Raw genomic sequence first — 22,146 nt, forward strand, 5'->3', positions numbered from 1 at the left:
AATAGGGGTAGTTGGGTATTCACAGAATAGGTCATCCTTTCCTATCCACTTGATTATTAAAATATTACTTTGGTGAGGTCACTCTTTGGTAAACATTATGTGGTACACAAGTATCTTCATGTCTTTGCCCATTCCATATACCCCTTCCCTAGACTCACTTGTCATCAATTTTCCAATCATGTTCTTTCAAAGTCCCTGACCACCCAGTCAAGCCACTGGCCACAGGTCATAAATCAGTATACAGTTGCACATTGGGTCATTTCTCCTTGCAAGCAAAGTGAATAACCAGGTGCACTGCTTGACATTCTGTTCACTGAAAGGTTTTCCCTTCTACCACTGTCCTTCAGAGGATGTCCCAGAGAGAAGCAGTTGTTCATCCCTACATATCATCTCTTCTGTCAACAGATTATAGGGGCTTCCTCATGAGGCCATAGATGCAGGCTAAGGGAGAAAAGGTAGTGTAGTACCAGTGGGGACCATAGGCACTTGGGCCACTTCTTTGTATAAATAACTGGTGTCTTGAGGGTTTTTTTGGGTCTGATCAGATATATGCAATACATTATGCCAGCAATGTAATGGGTCAAAATGATATCTTATGGAAGGGCAAGGTGATCAAGATTCCTGCAAATTGAATTCTGGCAGAGAGCTGCAGAGCTGATAGACCCCTGATGTAGAACAGTGAAGGTGTCTTGCTGGCCCTGCCCCCTGAAAGCAAACTGCTTCTCGTAGTCTTTATCAATAAGGATGGAGAAAAAAGCATTTGCCAGATCAACAGCCACATACCAGGCACCAGGCACCATTTTTCTCAAGCAATGAAATCACATCTGTTAGAGCAGCTGCAATCAGAGTCCTCACTGCATTAAGCTTATGACTATCCACTGTTATTCTACAAAATCCATTTGTCCTCTGCACAAGCCAAATAGGCAAGTTGAATGGGAATATGATGAGAATCACTACCTCTGCATCTTTCAAGAGAAATAGAAGGTGAGCAGAGTGGAGGGGAGGAGCAGAGGGAGAAGAAAGAGAGAATCTAAAGCAGGATCCACATCCAGCACCGAGAGCAATGTAGAGCTCTATCTCACCACTCTGAGATCATGATCAAAGCTAAAATCAAGAGTTAGACACTTACCTGACTGAGTCACCCAGGTGCCCCTCAATTACGCCTTTTTGAACTGAGGAAATGACAACAGAATGGGTTCAGACATCTACTGAGCCCACTGTGAGATGGTTCTAACCTAAAACTTCACTGATCACCTGACCTCCATAATCTCCTCTTTTGACCAATGGACCAGAGACATTTTGGGTTTCCTAGAATTAGTGTCAGTTAAGAGCCAGTGTTCAGTAATCCCTAAAAGCTCTCATTATTTTCTCTTTCCCCAAGGTACAGTTACCCTGGTTAAAGATTGCAGGTCCCTTTGGGGATGGCTGGGAAAAAGATTAATGGAGTAAATTTTTAGCAATATTCAGGAGTTTCAAGGGGACTTGGCTTCCCCTTCATTCGGTCTATAAACTGGCTCATATCTGGGGATTGATGAAGGGGGTCATAACTGTTTTTATGATTCAAGTTAAATTTTGTTCAGCTGACCTAGAACTTTTCTGCTTATACAAATTAAGCAAAAATTTGGTGGGCTTCCCAAATATTTCACTTTGAGGAACACCATCATCAACCAGTCAATGACCAAGCTCTCTACAAGTCAGAATATTCTGATTTCTACTTTATCCTGCTGTCCATTATGGAACCATGACCACTTTGACTTTGGCATTCGAGGGTCATCATTTTTTTTTTTTTTTTGATAATCGAGTTTTGTATTTTTAAGTGACCAAATCTAATAAAGTGAAAAACAGGTTTACTAAAACAGGTCCAAAAGACAATACAGGAGATAAGCTATAAAACCAAAGCATGAGGCCCCCCTTCATCAATCCCCAGATATGAGCCAGTTTATAGACCGAATGAAGGGGAAGCCAAGTCCCCTTGAAACTCCTGAATATTGCTAAAAATTTACTCCATTAATCTTTTTCCCAGCCATCCCCAAAGGGACCTGCAATCTTTAACCAGGGTAACTGTACCTTGGGGAAAGAGAAAATAATGAGAGCTTTTAGGGATTACTGAACACTGGCTCTTTTTTTTTTTTTTAAAGATTTTATTTATTTATTTGAGAGAGAGAGTGAGAGAGAGCATGAGCGAGGAGAAGGTCAGAGAGCGAAGCAGACTCCCCATGGAGCTGGGAGCCTGATGTGGGACTCGATCCCGGGACTCCAGGATCACGCCCTGAGCCGAAGGCAGTCGTCCAACCAACTGCGCCACCCAGGCGTCCCTGAACACTGGCTCTTAACTGACACTAATTCTAGTGTCTAGTGCAAGGGTCACCTGCCACACCAGGATCCTCACTGCATTTAGGTTTCCCAATTTAATGACAGCAGTTCCCACTGTAAGTTCTGGCATACAGAAAAGAATGATCACTGAGCTCTTCAGGGATGCTGGGGCTCCCCTCACAAATTTATTTCTGTGGCCCAGCCAAATTAACACATAAAATGAACCATCACAACCATTACATTTTCTCCTAACACATTCACCATATGCAGGACTTCTGTCGCAAAATTTAATGAACAGAATCCTTGCTTGATGGCTTGGTGGTTGAACATAAAATACATATTGACAGGAAGGAAGTTTTAGTTATTTGGCATTATTTTTTTCTCTGTTTTTCAACCAAATTATTCATTATTCGTAAATTTTTTACCTCTAAACAGACAAACAGACTCAGCTTAAGTTGCAACAATGAAAAATTATGCGAGGTATGATACAGACACAGTGAGAAGAACACTAGTTTAGGAATTAGCAGCAGAGCGGATTTTATTTCTAGATTTTCTAATTGGTCATGTGACTCGGAATCTTGAATCTTGGCCGTTCTAAGACTCAACTTTCTCTTCTGTCAAATAATATTCTATCTACTTCCGAGCCATCTTAATAATCAAATGAAGTAATGAACAAGTGAGATTATTACTCCAAGTGTCTTCTGACCAGAACAGAATGATGTTGCTCTTGCTCTGTATGTTACATGTTATACTCTTAATGCTACCCTGACCCTGAGTCCAAATACCTCATGCTTCTTTATTAATAGATGTTGAGGATACATCTTGTCACCTTAATGAGATAGTGAAACACTTGACACAGATGTATGTATACATAGTACTGTGCCATGAAAAAAATCAATGAATGAATGACTCAGAACTGAAGGCCTGATTCCTTTAATCAATGAATAAAAAATCAGAGGGTGGTTCACAAAGCCTCGTGGGTATTTGAATCATCTGAAAGCTTACTAAAATGGCCCTTTTACCAGACCCCATTTTTTGAGATTCTGATTGAGGAAGTCAGAGGTAGGGCCCAAGTAGAAGGATTTTAATGACTAGTCCACAGTTTCAAATGTCAGGGGAAGAGAGATGCGGGTGTAGGGAATTTAACTAAGTGTGTTCTGGGATTCCAGATCACATCTTGTACCTTAGCCTTTATCTTTAATGTAAGCCTATGCTGTCCCTCTGACTCATTTTTTCCCTTAAAACAGTACATAAAATAACCTGCTTACTTGAGAATTCTTATTTCTAATAAGAGTGGAAGGGGGCGAACAGAGTTAGAATGCTGCGAAGCATGGCTACTGTCCAGCCAGGGCCTTTGTCTGAACTTAGTCTGCCCCCTGCTTGCACTAAGGTAATTTTGATGAGAGACTTTCTACACATTTACTACCAGATCTGAGTTCACAGGTGGAACCCATGATGACACATGCATCGTAAGAGGTGGGATGGGGACACACCTTTTCAAATAAATAACCAAACCTTTATTTATTTATTTGACAGAGAGAGAGAGAGAGAGAAGCAGGCTCCCTGCTGAGCAGAGAGCCCGATGCAGGGCTCGATATCAGGACCCTGAGATCACGACCTGAGCCGAAGGCAGAGGTTTAACTCACTGAGCAACCCAGCTGCCCCATTAACCAAACCTTTAAAACATTATTTTTTCCTCTGTGTTCTGGCTTCAACTAGAAGTTGAAACAAATAACTATTTAAAGGAATTTTAAAATTATCGCTCAATTATATGCACAGATAGTAGAACAGCATACCAATGATAAATAAACATATTGCATTACCCCAGCGGGAGAAAGGTTATATATCAAGGGATCCTAATTTCCTAATAAGACGCAGTCCACCACTTATATGGGTTGAAAGACTTATTCAGACTCATTCAAGTAGAGTTTTCAAATGAGGCTGGAGATTCCTATCTCTCAGTCCAGACAACCATATCTCAACCTGTTTGTTGAACCAGGGAAACAACATGGAAACAAAATGGTTGGAATATATAAAAACCTTTGATGGCAAGACCTGATTAAATGGAGATCTACTGAACATCATGAGCTCAATCCATGAAAAAGACAACTGAGTCACAGAATAACATTGAGAAATGGTTGCAAAACCATAACGCAAATTATTGTCTGCTCCCAAATATCACACTAGTATACGTGACCGTTTTACAAACATGTGAGTTAGCGATATTTGCTACTGTCAATGGTTAGATGCGGTATTATTAACTGTACCATCCAAAGAAAAGACACAGCACTAGTCACTTCCTATAGTGAAATTCCAGGAGTTTAGTCATTGCCACATACCAACTAATTATTCTTGAACCACATGGGAAATTATATATTTTTTAAAAAGGTTAATATGAAGGTCAGTTAATTATATATGAATCCATATGGTGAACTGGAAATCCTTATTTTCTGATAGAATTTACGGATCATAACTATGCCAATAAATTGACAGTCTCTCAGGGAATATCTGAATAAATATAAATATACTATTTGGAAATATGCAGTTAGGCCTTTATAGGAGATTAACTCTGAATTAAGGCTGATGCTTTCCCTTTCCAGTTCTCTCCATAGGCTCTTACTCTGCATCAGAAGTACAGCAAGGCACAAACAGCACCCACTCTTCCCTGATAATGTACAATGTCTACTACTAAACTCATCAAAAATTTCAGACATTAGTCTATAAAATGAAGGTTTTTAGAGGTCTGAAAAAATTACTTCATGTCCAAATGAAACTGTGGGTAGTGGCTACACAAGACTAGAAGAAAAAGAACAGGTTTGGTATACCAAAAGTGCAAGCCATCAGAAAGTCGTCATCCATCAGAGCTGCATGGGGGACAAGGTCCTTGGCCTAATTGTTTAATATCACTTTCACAGGTGAGAGAAGCACTCTGTTCTCTCCTCCAGTTACTATGCTATTTAAATGGATATGGACTCCATTGTACACTCTTTGACAATGTTCATGACTGCGTGCTCGCCAATCCAGTCACCTACGTTTCACATGCTTTTTAGTCTTAGTGGAATATTAAACCCACTCTGTTCATTTTACTGTGGGCAGGGCTAGAATATCTTTCACGTTATTAAAGCTGCCATTTCACAATGTGAATTCTGCTCTCTAGTTCTAAATCTGAGCCATTATTTCAGAATGTATAAGCCAATGCAATTTATTGCTTCATATCTACAGCGAACACCTAAGTCTCTTGCTCAGTCAAAAACAAATTTCGATTCCTTGGTTTCTGTTTCTATGTACCCTACCCCAAATTCTACAAAGGACGTGGGGTGAATGAAAGGGAAGTTCTGAGAATCCCCGAGTCTGAATTCCTGCCTACCTTCTAAGGGCCTGCCTCTACATAACACGTTCTATCTTGAATATCCGTGTACACGAGTTCTCTGCTGTACAAGAGTTGAAGTCCTTTAAGGACTGTCGGGGACCGCCTCCGGCCGGGAAAGTCCCCACCATTACACGATGGTGCTTGGCTCACTGCCAGCAAAATACGCTGCAAGTGAACACCGAACTTTCTGGTGAAGCCCACCTAAAGGAGGACATAGTCATTGGCTGTTTCAAATTTAATCAGCATAGTAACAGGACTCTCATTGGCTCTCCCCATTGCTTGGCCCCTTATTGGTCACCCTGACACATATAAGCTAAGAAAGTTGTCGAAATAAAGAGACGAAGCATTAACACCATGCCAGGCTGGTTGTTGTTCTTGCGGGCCGAGGGCGACAAATGGTGCCGAGACCCGGGAATCGTTAAGGAGTAAGTAAACCTTGCAAGGAGAAAAACAGCAGGTAAGCGGGGAAGGGACCACGATCAAAGTGGTGGGAATCTTGTACAAGACCGCAACAAGAAGCGGGGCGGCCATAGAGCCGGGATTTTCTTCCGCAGTAAAGCGGGGAGTAAAGGTCGACTGAAGTATATGTGCGTAAAAAGTTAATGTGTTAGTTAGTATCTTTAACGTCCGCGTCTGTTGTCTGTGTGTTCATAATGGGATCTGAAGTATCTAAAGCGCGGTTGGAAGGGTCTTTAAAAGACCTGCTGAAAGCCAGTGGAACTCCACTAAAAGCAAAAACTGCTCGGGCCTTTTTGAATACAGTGGAAAAGGTGGCTCCATGGTTCCTAGATGAAGGCTTGCTAAACATACCTCAATGGGACCACTTAGGGGAGGATTTGAAGAGACAGGACAATAAAGCGCCTTTGCCACCCAGGACTCTGGCAATATGGACTTTAGTCCGGGGATGCCTGGTGGGGTCTAAACCCAAATGTGAATCAGCTCTACAAGAGGGAGCAGAGGCATTGGAGGAAGTGAAAGAGGAGCGGTCTTCTCGTGCCTCAGAGGGAGGTAGTTCTAGTGAAGAGGAAGAAGATATGTCAGGGGAGGAGTTAGACCATAAAATGTACTCCAAGTTTGAACAGTTGAAACTGTCGACACCAGCGACGCCTAGTGCCCCTCCACCATATAATCCTATGACGTGCCAAGGAGCTTGTAGCTGCTGCACCACATGCGGTAGTGGCAGGGTTTCGAGCTGGAGAGATCATGACCTGACCTCTGCCTTTCCGGTTTTAGAGGACCAAAACAACCAGCGGTATCATCAGCCTCTTGATTTTAAACTAGTTAAGCAATTAAAGGAAGCAGTCATGCAGTATGGCCCTCAGGCAGCCTTTACGGTATCTTTGTTGGAGACCATAGTGGGAATGAACTTAGTCCCTGAAGACTGGGGTAATCTAGCCCATGCAACCTTGTCGGGAGGGCAATATCTAGTATGGAAAACAGCCTGGTAAGAATACTCACAGGACACTGCCCCCTGTAATGCAGCGGCTGGAAATCCTCAGTGGGACCTAGAAATGTTAATGGGAATGGGACCGTACATGGGAAAGCAGGCCCAAATACAATACAACCCTGCTTGTCTTTGCCATTGAGGACCCAGTGCAACAGGAGAGACATTATCATAAGCTGTTCCATGTGAATGCTTACTCTTCGCCTCAAATTTAACATAACAAAAGCACAGGCATGACAGAGTAGTCTCCTGCAGAAATTGGGTGACTTTACTACCTGCACCGTCCTTGGGGGTTAATCCTAAGGGTCTGTTACCTAATCATGTATGGCAAATGGATGTCACACATGTTTCAGAATTTGTAAAGTTAAGATATGTTCATGTCTCTGTAGATACCTGCTCTGGAATAATTTTTGCCTCAGTGCATACAGGGGAAAAATCCAGAGATGTTATCGCCCATTGCCTACAGGCTTTCGCGGCATGGGGAAAGCCACGCCAGTTAAAGACAGATAATGGTCCAGACTACACCTCACAACCCTTTAAAGCCTTCCTACAACAACTTGACATTCACTTGATACATGGAATACCCTATAACCCACAAGGACAGAGTGTTGTGGAGCGGGCGCATCTTACAGTAAAAAATGTGCTTTATAAACAAAAAGGGGGAATAGGGGACACCTTCAGGTCCCCTAAAGATAAGCTCAACACCATTCTCTTTATTTTGAAATTTTTAACGTTGGACAAAACAGGTAAATCAGCTGCAGACAGACATGCAAGTGCTGCTGCTGCTCCCCCTAAGCCTTTAGTACTTTGGAAGGACATCCTCACAGGAAAGTGGAATGGACCAGATCCAGTGTTAGTATGGAGTTAGGGGGTCTGTATGTGTTTTTCCACAGGAAAAAGAGGCTCCAATTTGGATCCCAGAGCGGCTGGTGCGTGCAGCCTTGCCTCCGAACACCAGTCATGATGCTGAAGACGCTGATGATAACTCTGGGGATGCTACACCTCCTGCGGCAGACTCAAGCCAGAGAGCTGTGAGCAGTGGTTAAAGCGTGGCTATATCCTTTACCAGTGACTAACTCTTCTCTCATATTCACTTCTCTCCCTTTGATGCATGGCAGGTCTGTAACTTGTTAGGAGCATGTACTGATATCTCAGCAGTGTCCATGTTAAATGGTGGCAAATCCCTCAACTGTTCTTATAAACAAAATGACTCTAGTACCGTTGAGACAACAGTTAATGTGTCTTGTCCCAATAATAATATTTATCAGCCCACTCCCATATGGGTCTCGCCACTGTTCCTTTTCCTCGTAACAAATGCTAGTGAGCTGAATGATAGGTTGAATTGCACTAAGAATTGCTATCTTTCCCAGTGCTGGAGTGTCAAGGCCTTCAAGCTGGCTGTGATTATGCGTATCCCTACTCATGTTCCTATCCCAGTTTTCATTCCAGATGACAAGTTACCGGTGGTGCTATCCAGAAAGAAGAGAGACTTTGGTATCACAGCCGCCGTTGTGACAGCATTGGCTATATCTACAGCAGCTGCCACGGCAGCAGCAGTCTCACTTGCTGCAACTAGACCCACTGCGGAAGCTGTGAACACCCTTGCAGAAGGAATGGCGGCTGCCCTTCAAACAGATTCAGATGAATGCACATCTGCAAGCAGGAATCCTGATAGTCAACCAGAGAGTGGATCTGGTTCAAGAACAAGTGGACATATTGGGGGCCCTATTGGGACTGGGATGTATAGCACCCTTCCCGGCAATTTGTGTAACTCCCATAGCCTGTACTAATATGAGTGAAATAGTATGCGTGTGCAACCAGCTTCCCTCCCAGAGCTATTTCAAACATTCAGCAATATGTTCCAGTTTACCAAACAATGGGCTGGCACAATTGGTCTTCTTGTCCTCCTTCTTATTGGCATTCTGCTTCTATTCAGAAAAGTTTGCCAGTGGAGAACATAGCAGCGAGAGCAGAGCCGAGCTATAGTACAAGCCCTTATGTCAATAGGGGCTGGGACATCTCCCCAGATATGGCTAAGCATGCTAGATCGGTACTCAAAGACGGGTAAGATCAGTAGAGAAACATACCAACCTAAGACAGGACAGAGATCATCGATATCTTGTGTCTGATGACGGGTAAGGATGTTTTCTGCTACTGACGACCTAAGACAGGCACGATCTCTGCCATAAAACAAAAAAGGGGGAGATGTTGGGGACCGCCTCCGGCCGGGAAAGTCCCCACCATTACACAATGGTGCTTGGCTCACTGCCAGCAAAATACGCTGCAAGTGAACTTTCTGGTGAAGCCCACCTAAAGGAGGACAAAGTCATTGGCTGTTTCAAATTTAATCAGCATAGTAACAGGACTCTCATTGGCTCTCCCCATTGTTTGGCCCCTTATTGGTCACCCTGACACATATAAGCTAAGAAAGTTGTCAAAATAAAGAGACGAAGCATTAACACCATGCCAGGCTGGTTGTCGTTCTTGTGGGCCGAGGGCGACAAAGGACAGAGACCTTAATCATCATTTTGTGCCTCAGACATTATCACTGAACGCAAAAGTTCTGCTGGACCCCGTCTCCAGCTGCACGCGTGTTCATCACTGAGCTCACCTCCTAACCCTGAGCTCTTCCAGGGCAGGAATGGTAGGCTCACTTGTTATCCCTTCGGCTGAGAAACTTTACAAGGCCAATCAATGTTATGTAAGAGACTGAATGGATGAACGATGTGTGAGGATGAAGGGCACACTAGATGCTAAGCCATGTCTCAGGTCTCTGAACTCCTTGTCCCCGGGGACTCGGCCGTACAAAAGGCAAGAAGCTCTGCCTGTCAGGTTGACGTGTATGGTCTCTAAAAGCCTGTGTGAACCAACTGGCTTGGGATTAGTTCTGTGAAGTCATTTGCATAGCTGTAACATCTTTAAAGTTCAAATTTGGTACCACTTCAGAAGGGTGCTAATAAAAAGTTACTTTGAATCATCTTTCCTGTTCATTGAACAGTGCTTTAAAATTCCATTTAATGTGTTCATTTCCATAATTCAGCATTTGGAAGGAGGGGGGAGGTGGCCAAAATACTCACTCTTGACTCTGCCTATCATTATAAATTCTGTGAGTGATCATTCGATTAGATTTAGTTCAATCCTATTTTAGGAGTTCTGGTGAAAAAAAGAATGTACAGAAATATCTAAATTATGTAGAAAGTAGCGGGCAAGGCTTATTTTCACAATAGCTACTTGATGTAAATTGGGAAATTCACCCATTCATTCACTTACTCATTCATTCAACTGCTGGTTGAAAGTACGTACTATGTTGCAGGCATTATACTAGGTGTTATAGACCTTCTAACACCTGCAATGGTTTTAACTCATTTGTATCCCCAGAATATGTCCTAAAACTCAGATGAATTTAGAGACCCATCAAGACCCTGGAGCTTCTTTAGGGCTTGGACAGTTCCCAGAAGTGAAATGAATGGGATGGACAATTTCAGATTTTGCTAATGAATTCACAGGGGATTTGTCTTCAACTGATATGCCATTTCAACCCTGACATAATTCCCCAGGGAAGGGCCTACTTACACCAGTACAAGCTGGCTTCCCCCACATCCACCCAGTTCTGATCCAAACTCCAGCAGTGATACCATGAAAAATGCACTGAAGAGTAGTGGTTTCAAACATCTGTGGAGACTATACTTCTATTTATTGGGCAAGTGCTGTGTGGTGTGATGTGATGTGCACTGTGATGATGCTTTTCATGGGTGCAGCTGCAAGACTGACTAAACCAACGGGCCACCGCCAGAGCATGTATCAGACCAGAGCTTTGACCTACAACCTGCTGCACCCGCCCACGAACCCAAACCCTTATCTACAGTAAACACCCTAGAAAGCCAACCTGCTATACATCAGATTTGCAGGAAGTCAAATTGCTATCTCTAGTAACCATCCACCCAGCTAAACTCTAACCTCCGGGATGGCTGGTCCAAAACAGCCAGGATGTGATGGATAACTGGCCACTTCTCTAATGTTTGTCCCCATTTCCAACTTAGCATCAACCAGCAAAAGCCAGATACGTGTCACTAGCCAATCCCACAGGATGCCCTGCTTCTTAGGAGCCCACCTACAGCTTCTCTGTGCCAATAGCTCCCAATCAGGGGGCACCTAAAGCCTTCCTTTCTTTCACCAGGAAGATTTCCAGCTCCTTCACCTGCTTCTGAGTCTGTGCCAAAATGCAAGGGCTAGTGCCTTCCAAACTCCTTTGCTCCAGCAAGCTTAGAACAAATAGCCTGTGAGTGTTCTCATTTGGTTAGTCTTCCTTTATTTCCACACAACCATTATACTCATTTCACAGATAAGGGAAGTTAGAGATTCCCTTTGGAATGGAGCTGTCCAAGTGGCAGAGCAAAGTACTGAACCTGATCTCACTAATTCCAAAGTGATTCTATTCACTATTACTCAAATGTAGAAAAGATGAGAGAAGCTTCTCCTCCACTGTCCTCTGCTAAACCTAATTTGTACTTTTGGAGTCCTTTTATTTTTTTCTTCAAAGAAAGTGATCCAAGTTTAATGAGTATCAGTCTACCGGCCTGGTAGTTAAACACGAAAGTTCAAGTCAGATGCAGAGCTTAAGGAGATATCCAGGGTTGTAATGGTGTCTGAATTTCATTACCATGATTTGAATATATGAACAGGTCTAGACCCCAATGGGTGGAGAGAGATGAGTTGTTTGTGGGGGGAAAAGTCCTCTGACTGTGCTGTCACCCATCCTTGGGACCACAGAGTGGCCACCTTGGTGCATCTGACTGAGGGCAATTACCGAATGTGAACCACTGTGTAACTTTAAAAGCGTTTAAAAATAAGAGGCTAGCTCTCGAATGCATCATTTTAGCACATGTGTAATTATCAGTTTAGAGTACTGGGCAAACATCCTAGTAAAATGGTGTTTGAGAGCAAGAGAGACAGTTGATTAATGATAATACAGTTCTAAGGAAAAGAAGTTTCCCTTTTAGTCACTACCTTTTGTCATTTTAAGCCACCTAGTTCTAATGGAGTAAAGGTTCCAAGGTTAAGTAAGGTCTCAAACTCACACAGACTTTCCTCTCCAGTGCACAGAAATCCCTCAAATTCTGTGTCCAAATCTGTGTGAATCCTTTTGTGCAACATGAAATGTTCTGCATTGCCACCGAAGCACAAAGATATCCCGAGGCAAGTCCATGCTGGGCCTTCAGACCCAGCAGGCCAAGAACAGAAGCAGACCGCCCGCTCCCCGCCCCCCCAACCCGGCCCCCAACGCATTCGCCATGCTTCTCTGTCACTGAGTACACTGACTTCAGAGATTTCTCTGTGGGCTGGAGAGGGAGGGGAGTTTTCTCAGGACTCTGAGTAAGAGCACACGCCCTAGGGCACTTGGCCACACCCAGCGACTTCGCCCTCAGGGAAATCAACCCACTTCCTGGGGCTAAGGTAATCCTCAGGGATGAAAGGCAGGAAGCTGCCACTGGCCTGCTGCTGGAATTTGCAACAAGAAAGAGGAGACGATTTGCTTTTCATTTCAAATGTTAACCCAGGAAGGAAAGAAATGATTTTACAATTCATACTTTTTTTTTTCTTTGAGAAGTAATTCGGAATATAACGTTAGAGCAAACGTTGGGAAAATTATCAGGTTGTGATGAAGTCTGCAGAAACATGAAATGTGAAAATAAAAAAAATAAATAAAAGGATTGAGCTGGAGAGACAAGGGGGTGGGGGACAACAATCTTTTTTCCTTGAAGAGGACAGAAACTGAGGAGTATATAAACACAAATAAGAACCACAGTTTTGCAGATTATCTAGGTAAGACAAATCTAAAATTTGCAGAAATTTCTCCTTCATGTCCTTGAGAATGTATTTTTGGATTTCTGTCAAATATACAGTAAAAAAAAAATCTACGACTAGAGAAAGAAAAATGAAATGGGGAGATGCATTTTAGCATGTTTACATATGTAAGTAAACATCACAGAGTATATGTGTACCCATGTACATAAGCTTTATAAACGTAATACATACATAACTTGATCTTTCTTTAGTACAAATTCAAAATGGCATTTTCAAAACTAGTCTTTAAAAATTCAATGAGATTCCTAGCACTTTAGAGAAAGTACATGCTTTTCTGTGAATAATGACATAGTTCAGTTACCCTTTCCAACGACATAGGATCTCCCTCCTGTCATCAAAAAACCATGTCTGGAATTGGTGTTGGCCTAGATGTTCTCAGAAGCTTTTTTTTGTTTGTTTGTTTGTTTGTTTAAGATTTTATTTATTTCAGAGAGAGAGAGGGAGAGCGAGAGCACAAGCAGGGGGAAGGGTAGAAGAAGCCGGCTTCTCCATGAGCAAGGAGCCCAACACGTGCTCTACCCCAGGACCAAGATCTCATGACCTGAGATCACGACCTGAGCCAAAGGCAGATGCTTACCCAACTGAGTCACCCAGGCAACCCTCTCAGAAACTTTTTTAAAAGATAATAGTCTTTTCTCAATAAAAGCTTATAAGGAGAAGAAAAAATAATGCTAATAAATTACACATAGAGAATTCTAATTCAGAGGAAAGAGAAAGGCAGGAAACTTCTAGGGAGATCAATTTTTTTCCAGGAAAGTATAGGCAAGTTTAGTCATGAGAACCATCACCTCTCACCCACTCTATGAAAGAGAGAGAGAGAGATGAGGAGGAAGGGCAGGGGAGGAGGAGAAGGGAGCAAGAGCAAGACAAATTCCAGAGGGGAGAGAAGGGGCCTGAGTATGATGGTGGGAGAAGGAAAGAGAAATGAACAAAATCTGTCCTTCTGTCCTGTACCAAATGAGGCATGAACAGTTAAGTGAAAAAACAAACAAAAAAACCAAAAACAAACAAAAAACCCCCAAACCATTTTGTGCTATAATCTCTCTCTGTTACCCTATAACCTTAGAAGAGTCTGCTATTCATTTAGTGGAACCCTATGGGGAAAGTGTCTGGAAGGAGCATTGAGCACTTGTGGTGAGGAAGTAGCAGAGACGTGAAGCATTCTGTGGGGCAGGAAGTCAGAATGAGAAGGAGAATGTCAGCCGGCTTGCCTGCAGTCCTTGGGAGGAATTTGGGTGCAAATTCTGATTTCACAGAACATGGAAAGGGGCTCTAATCTATGTTATTTGCATACTAAAGGAAAGGGGGACTCCAACCAGACACCTGGAATAAAAATACCTGAAAAGATACTTTGCGTAAGCAACGGTAAATCCAGTGATTCCCGGTTGGAGGATGGAGTTAGAAAAATATGAACATTTGTCTTCTTGATCTTGGAAGGATAATTTTGGAAGTTCTTGGAATAATGGAAAAGATAAGGCTAAAAAATTAGGGCAGGAGACACCATCTCAAATATAGGATAAAAGTAACACGGGATTAATACCAAGATGACTGAATAATCATTGAGAAGAACATACTGAATAAATAATTCTTAAATTATCTTTTCGTTTAACACAAAAAGCTGACTGTCCCTCTTTCATAGAAATAATAAATGAAATATTCAAAATGCAACAGCAAAACTTTATGTCATTCAAAAGCAAGTCAAGGGAGATATAATTATCTATTTGAAAGAATTTTCATGACCTCAGCTCATAAGTTTAAAAGATTTGAAAATTTTACATTATAAGTATATATTGTTGAAGGATAATATTTCTGACTTTGCTTTTTGAAAAGTTATGATATTTTTGGTGATGATGATGACTTTGGTAGACAACTTTGTATTGGCCTGCCAGCATCTCTTTCTGCTTCAACTAGTCAAAACCTCCTTTTGGGGTAGCACCTCTCTCCCCACCGTGAGCAGTCCTTATGAGGCTGTTACTCAAGATATTCTGTCCCACTTAGCCAAAGGGTAGGTTTTTAACTTTGCATAAAGGAACACAACATTAAAAAAATACATACATATTGATATCAAAAAATTGATACCTAGAATAAATAGAAAATATATAAACATAAAAACACAAAAATATATGGAGTTGATTCATCTAGTGGTGGCATGTTGACTAGTCAATTGGTAGTTGTCTTCTTGATACCAAAGGTAAGTCTCTGAGAGCTCATAGGAAATGGAAAAGGGCTTCTTGCCCATTCTAAGGCTGGGTTTTCAGCCATTCCTTTCATTGTGTGACTACTTCATTTACTTTCAGTAACTTTTTTATTTGTTTACATCTCTATGGTAGGCAGAATTCTAAAATGACACCATCCCCCCTCCCCCTATGACCATGCCCTCTATACTGTATAATCCCCTCCCCTTGGGAAAAGGCAGGACTTGTCATTTGCTTCTAAACAACAGAATATGGCAAAGGTGATGGGCTCTCACTCCCATGATTACGTTACCTCATATGGCAAAGGCGAAGGGATTTTAGAGATGTAATTGAGGTCCTTAACCAACTGATCTAATCATATGAGTGACTGTCTTCATAAGAGAGATCTTTCTCCTGGGTTTGAAGAAAAAGCTTTCCTGAATTCTAAAACTGCATGGAAACTGTGAGATAATATTTACATGTTGTTTTAAACTGGTAAATTATGGGTAATTTTTTACATAATGGAAGACTAATCCAGTTGCCCTTGCTCATTTCTTTTTTTTTTTTTTTCTTCAAGATTTTACCTGTTTATTTGAGAGCGAGCACGCAAGAGCAGGATGAGGGGCAGAGGGAGACACTGACTCCCCACTGAACAGGGAGCCCGAGGAGGGGCTCCATCTTGGGACTCCAGGATCATGACCTAAGCCGGAGGCAGAAACCTACCAACTTGTTGCTTTCAACCAAGGAATTCAGACTGATAAAGTGCTGGTTCATTTCAAAAATTCCTTGGTTGAAATCTGCGAAGCATATTTTAATCAAAAAAGAACAAAACTGCTTCTATTTCTCTTGGGATTAAATGTCACAAAATATGCTGTCTTCTATGTACCTGCAGTTTTAGCACGAGTAAAGCAGTCCTTCTCTCATTTTGACCAGCTAAACCAGCTTTATCAAACTTTTTTTTTTGTCTCCGGATCTCCTTATACTCCTAAATATTCTTGAGTATCCCAAAGAGCTTGTATATTGTTATATCCACCAATATTCAGCATATTTGAGAATAAAACTGAGACATTTAAAAAATATTTACTTATCATATAAAACAATGGCAACAACCTATTAAATGCTAACAGAAATAATGTATTTTTTTGAAAAGTGACTATATTTTCCATAATGAAAAAAATCTACATTCAGAGGATTGGCACTGTTATACATTTTTGCAAAACTCTTTAATATATGCCTTAGCAACTAGCTTTTCATATCTGTTTCTGTATCCAATCTGTTGATATTGTTTTCTTTGGATATATGAAGAAAATCTGGCTTCACACAGATATATAGTTGGAAAAGGGAAGAGTACTTTAAAATCCTTTCCAAATAATTGTGGATTTTTATATTACACTAGAAACTTGGCAAATTGTAGTTTCTTAAAGTTTAGTACAATGGGGAGTCTAAAACCCTATGAACATTTCATATTGTTACTTTAAGATCTATTAGTCTATCTCAATATTTAGATGCATCTTTTACTCATATGCATAATTTTATAACATTATGCACTGGTCACTTGGAAAATAATTCAGAGTTATGCAGATGTTCCAAATGTTGACACATTTCATTATGTAATACCAAAAAATCATATTGGTTAATATCATCACCAATCACATCAGAGAAGTTTTTAAGTATTGGGAAGTTGTCAGACTCTTAGTGACTGACACAAATCTTCCAAAACTCTAATCTTTATTTGAAGGCTCAAAGTTTGTCATTGTGAAAAATACAGCCAATTATTTACTCAAGTGACAGGTTTACTTAGTTTATTTTGATGAAATGTCTGCCAAATACCCAAATCTGAATAACCATAGTTTGCCCGTGAGTCATTCTTGCAGTTAAATGGTGTTCTGTGAAATGGTCAGTTGGTTCAGTTCTCAACCCCGTCACACATGTGCTTTTCTTTCTTTCTTTTTTTTTTAAGATTCTTATTTATTTATTTGACAGACAGAGATCAGAGGCAGGCAGAGAGAGAGGAAGGGAAGCAGGCTCCCCGCTGAGCAGAGAGCCCAACCTGGGAATTGATCCCAGAACCCTGAGATCATGACCTGAGCCAAAGGCAGAGACTTTAACCCACTGAGCCACCCAGGCACCCCCAAGTGCTTTTCTTTGAGATAACCAGCCTTTGGGATGAAGCAGAAGTTCTTTATATGTACTTTTCATGACATCACACGAAATAGTAAAGACATGTAAGAAAGGGTTGAAATACAACTATTTTAACTGCTTCTTCGAGGACATTCTTAAATGAAACTGGTGATTTTTTTAAGCTGTGAGAGCCTGATAATCAAGAATACAATAAATATTAGTACAAGTTGGGGTCACTGCCTTGATCCGTGCTTGTTTTACCCCTCATCACTTTTGCAACATTAGTGCAAATGTCAACATAGTAAAACATCTTACTATTTTTATGAAAGTAGGTTTGATCCTGTGGATTCCTGAAAGTATCCTAGAGATACAGAGATCTGCAGACCACACTTTTTTTTTTTTTTTTTTTAAGTAGGCTCTATGGTCAGCATAAAGCCCAGTGTGGGGATTGAACTCTTGACCCTGAGACCACTACCTGAGCCAAGATCAAGGGTCAGATATTTAACTGACTGAGCCACCCAGGTGTCCCACTGTAGACTACACTTTGAGAACCACTGATCTAAACTATTATGTGAGGCCCTACTCCAACCATTTTTGCACTTAGCTCAAGGTGGATTTAATACTTTTCAGTTTGGGTTTTCTTAGAACTCTTTAGGTATTTTCAAGTGGAAAAGAATTACTGGTAATATCCATGAGCACAGAAGTCCTTAACTTTAACTTATTACACAAATGCATTAAAACAAGGCAGGAGAAAGAACTTCTTTATATTTCAGATTGGGCTAGTAATTAGCAAGGGTCAGAAATACATTCTTATGATCAACCTAACTAGCTTTAACTAAAATGTATCAGCAGTTTAACATGGTTGATATTCTGTTGCTCTGGTTCTCCTGTTTCAGAGATGTGGACATTTTGAACTTGTTGTTCCCCAAACCAGAAAGGAAGGCACAAAGTTACCAAAGGATCCATCTGTTCCTTTTTTCTTAGCTGTGTCCTGAGTCCCTCTCTGGTTCAGAGTATAATTCAGCATGTCAAAAGGTTACAGAAAATTCTTTCTGAATGTTAAAGTTTTAATAAAAAAGCACCTCTGGTCTACCAGCCGTGTGTCCCAATAGACTGACTGAATCCTAAAAAGAAGATTTCCTGTTTTGAAGTTCAACCTAGAATTCACTGGAATTATTGGATAAGCAACATGGTATTGACTAGCAGCCCTTTATTTCTTGACAAAAATATAACTCTTGTCTCATTTGCTCCCATCACCTACCACATTTTTCCCCCTAGAGCAGGGTATAGTACCTTCTATCAATGATGCTTTGTGCATTGTCTATGCCCAGGAACGCCTGGTACATGGGGCCAGGGTGCATTCAGAAAAGGTAATGTGTGGTGACAGATTCTGGTATGGCTTCCAGGTTTATTCTAAGAGAAGGAAAGCCCAACCACTAGTAAATGTATATTGACTACAGATTTACCAGACCAGACTCCACAGTTTATCTCTTATTTGACCACATGCTTCAAGACTTCTTACAGGAAGTGGCTCAGCAATAGTCAATTTTCCGATGAATGACTTATGGAAAAGTACTGAGAGATGCACAAAGGTACATTTCCACAACACACAAAGCTCCTAAACTTGCATTCCCAGCATGTACTACAGGGAAAATATGATGAGATTTTTGAACTTGCACTGAAAAAATTCCAACCACTGCTTATTCTGTCATCCTGACTCAGAATCTTTATTTTCATCCTAGTCTATTAGTCCTACCCAGCTTCTTTATGATCATCTTTCCTACTGCAGAAATACTATAAAGCGTGAATGGAGAGAGGCCCCCAAAAGAGAAGAGAGAAATGCAAATGCAATGCAAACTGAGTTCACAAATTAACTCTTGACAAGAGGAGAGACATTGATTAATTCGGTGCAAATAGTGATAAACACATGCAGGTACATGGAGGGTAAGGGGTGAAAAGAAAGAAGATGATGAACTGTGCAGTTTCTCCTTGAGAGGATAAACTGACAGAGTTCCTATCCTGAGGCTTCTATTTTCCTTGGAAAGGGGAAAAGAAGTCAGGTGCTGAGAACAGCATGGGAAATTACAGGGTGGAGGGCTTGAGGGGGACAGTGAAGGAAGCGAAGGAGCTATTGTGAATGCTGTAAGAGGAAGATAACCAGGGCAGCCAGAAAGATTGCTGAGCAAGATTGAGGGCCTAGTCAAAATTGGAGACAGTAACATCAGTCCACATGCATGTGCAATTTTTTGCAGCTGAGCTTGGTGGTACATGAATTGGTACAATGAGGCTGGATGTGGGAGTCTTTCCATGATTTGGATTCTGGAGGAGATGTATGGAAGGTAGTTAGAAAACTGAGTGTATAATTAAGAAAACAGTTTAGGAGAATGATTAAAAAGTATATAGTCTAGGCCAGTTAGGAGTGAAAATAAAGCTATGGTGGGGCTAGGACTGATCAACGTGGAGAAAATGGAGGGAGCATGGTCAAGGGACTAGAGCGCTCCTGGAGGTCAATGATAGGTATAGTGAAGATAGCACTGAAGGCTTCAACTTTTCAGGGACAGATTGTTTTTGGAGAGAGTTGCCAGAATTCAGGATTCCAGAGTTGAAGCAGCTGTGGATGACAAGGTCCATGCTGTGGCTATGGGAATAAATGTCCCTGAGGAGTTCACCTGATGAACATTGGAAATGAACAGGCCAAGGACATTGGAGGGGGATGGGTATAATTTTTGGGTCATCCACATTGACATATCAGAATCTGGAGTGAGGAGGGAGATGGGGACTCAGATGCCAAAGCTATGAAAGAGTATGGAAGAATAACTGTGATGTTGACAGATGGCGAGGTACTAGGTAGAACACTAATCAGATGGTATGGCCTACAGAAAAGATTCTGAAGAGACAGTGCTTAGGCCATAAGAAGATGCTGAACATTCTCCTGATCTTAGGAAGGAGAAAATGAACTACTAGAGATTGTCCCTAAAGGATATTCAAATTACACTTAAAGTAAGCAAGTAAAAGATGTAGAGATGATGGAAAGAGTATGATGGAAGGATGTAGTAGGAAGGAAAAAAAAAAAAAAAACAAGAGAAGGGAAGAAAGCACAAAGGAATGTGGTTATGAGAATATGGAGGAGGACAGATGACTAGGGAGGTTTGAAATTTTGATATTGGCCAGGGTGGAAAGGATGAGACCGGCCTGAAACTGGTTTAGGGTCAGTGCAGAAGTCTGGAGTGTTGGAAACTTGAGGACATGCACAGGCTGAGTCCTTTGCTCTAGTTTTGGAGGAGAAAGTTCAGGAAAGGCTGTCTTTAAAGAAGTCTTAGCCTAGAACTGCAAACTATTAGTTCATTCCTGGGGTTCTCCCTTTGACCTCGAAACAAAGACACTCTTTAAGGAGTTTCACACTAAGTGGTTACAGATGCCAATCAGGATATCTATACTTCAGGGAAGATTCGGATTTTTTTATGAGAATATGAGGGGGAAAAAACTGGACTAATCACTCCAAAAATAATCAATTGTATAGCAAGTTTCTCAAATAGGGTTTTTGGGAGTACCTGACTTAAAAATAATAACTTGTTCAACATTTAAACCTTTAAAGTAAATGAAGTCCTAAAAGAGGAGGTACCATTTTCAGAAGAGAAAACAGAAACAATGCTTGAATATTTTTTATAATAAAAAACCTGGTGATTTTTTTGTTTCACTTGGAAACAAAGCAATCTATATCAAAGGTCGGACTATTGGGATATTTTGCTGAGGAAAAGGTAGATTATGTTAGTAAAGGTAATAAGGCTTAAAAAACCCACTCTTTACCTTTACTAACCTAATCTACCTTATGACCCCAAAGATACAGATGTAGTGAAAAGAAGGACCATCTCTACCCCAATGTTCATAGCAGCAATGGTCACAGTCGCCAAACTGTAGAAAGAGCCAAGATGCCCTTCAACAGATGAATGGATAAAGAAGATATGGTCCATTTATACAATGGAGAATTATGCCTCCGTCAGAAAGGATGAATACCCAACTTTTATATCAACATAGATGGGAGTAGAGGGGATTATGCTGAATGAACTAAGTCAAGCAGAGAGAGTCAATTATCATATGGTTACACTTACTTGTGAAGCATAAGAAAACACGGAGGACGTGGGGAGATGGAGAAAAGTGAGTTGGAGGAAATCTGAGGGGAGATGAACCATGAGAGACTGTGGACTCTGAGAAATAAACTGAGGGTTTTTGGAGGGGAGGGGGTTGGGGGGTTGGGTGAGCTTGGTGGTGGGTATTAAGGAGGGCACATATTGCATGGAGTACTGGGTGTGATGCATAAACAATGAATCTTGGAACACTGAAAAGACAAAATATAATTTAAATTAAAAAAAAAAACACTCTTTAAAAGAAAACAAAATGGAAGTCAATTATATTGGTCTTAGCAAAGTACCAGTGCAATATATACAGTTTGTGGCTGTTATTCTGTCCTGCTGTTAAGTCTAGAATGGGGCAGGTATTAATTGTCCTGGAGAACAAAATGTAACGTAAAAATTCTTAGGAAAAACATACTTTTTCTCTGCAGTCAAAAGAATGTTGCTTTTTAGATATTTCCTTGGCTGACACTATAGTTCCTTATTTCATAGCATTCTTGAAAAATTGATGGCTTAAAAAAGTAATCTGTCCCGACGTAATCACTTAGAGACGGTCAATTGTAATATCCCCATATAAAAGGCAAATGGCAAGAAGGATGATGTGGAAGCTTTGGGTCAAATTCTGTAAATACACAGAGTATCTGCTCAATAGAGAGGCAAACTGTGAAAGAAAAGGAACCCGCTTCTTATGCGTAATTTAAAATTGACCATTCATTGTTCATTAACCCT

The 22,146-nt window shown here is 41.1% G+C and overlaps 1 protein-coding gene across 3 annotated transcripts in view; it reads right to left on the minus strand.

The window, feature by feature from the left end:
* FAR2 (fatty acyl-CoA reductase 2) overlaps positions 1 to 22,146 on the minus strand; it is a 140,845-nt gene that overhangs the window by 56,763 nt on the left and 61,936 nt on the right. The window contains exon 1 of one of the 3 annotated variants that reach the window (XM_044228285.1): positions 1,130 to 1,273. The exons of the other annotated variants lie outside the window; for them this stretch is intronic. The gene's annotated coding sequence lies outside the window, so the exon portion shown is untranslated. Of the gene's footprint in view, positions 1 to 1,129; positions 1,274 to 22,146 lie in introns of those variants that run through there. 3 annotated transcript variants of the gene reach the window in all.

Source organism: Neovison vison, chromosome 12 (assembly GCF_020171115.1).
Source record: "Neovison vison isolate M4711 chromosome 12, ASM_NN_V1, whole genome shotgun sequence".
In the NCBI taxonomy this organism is placed as follows: Eukaryota; Metazoa; Chordata; class Mammalia; order Carnivora; family Mustelidae; genus Neogale; species Neogale vison.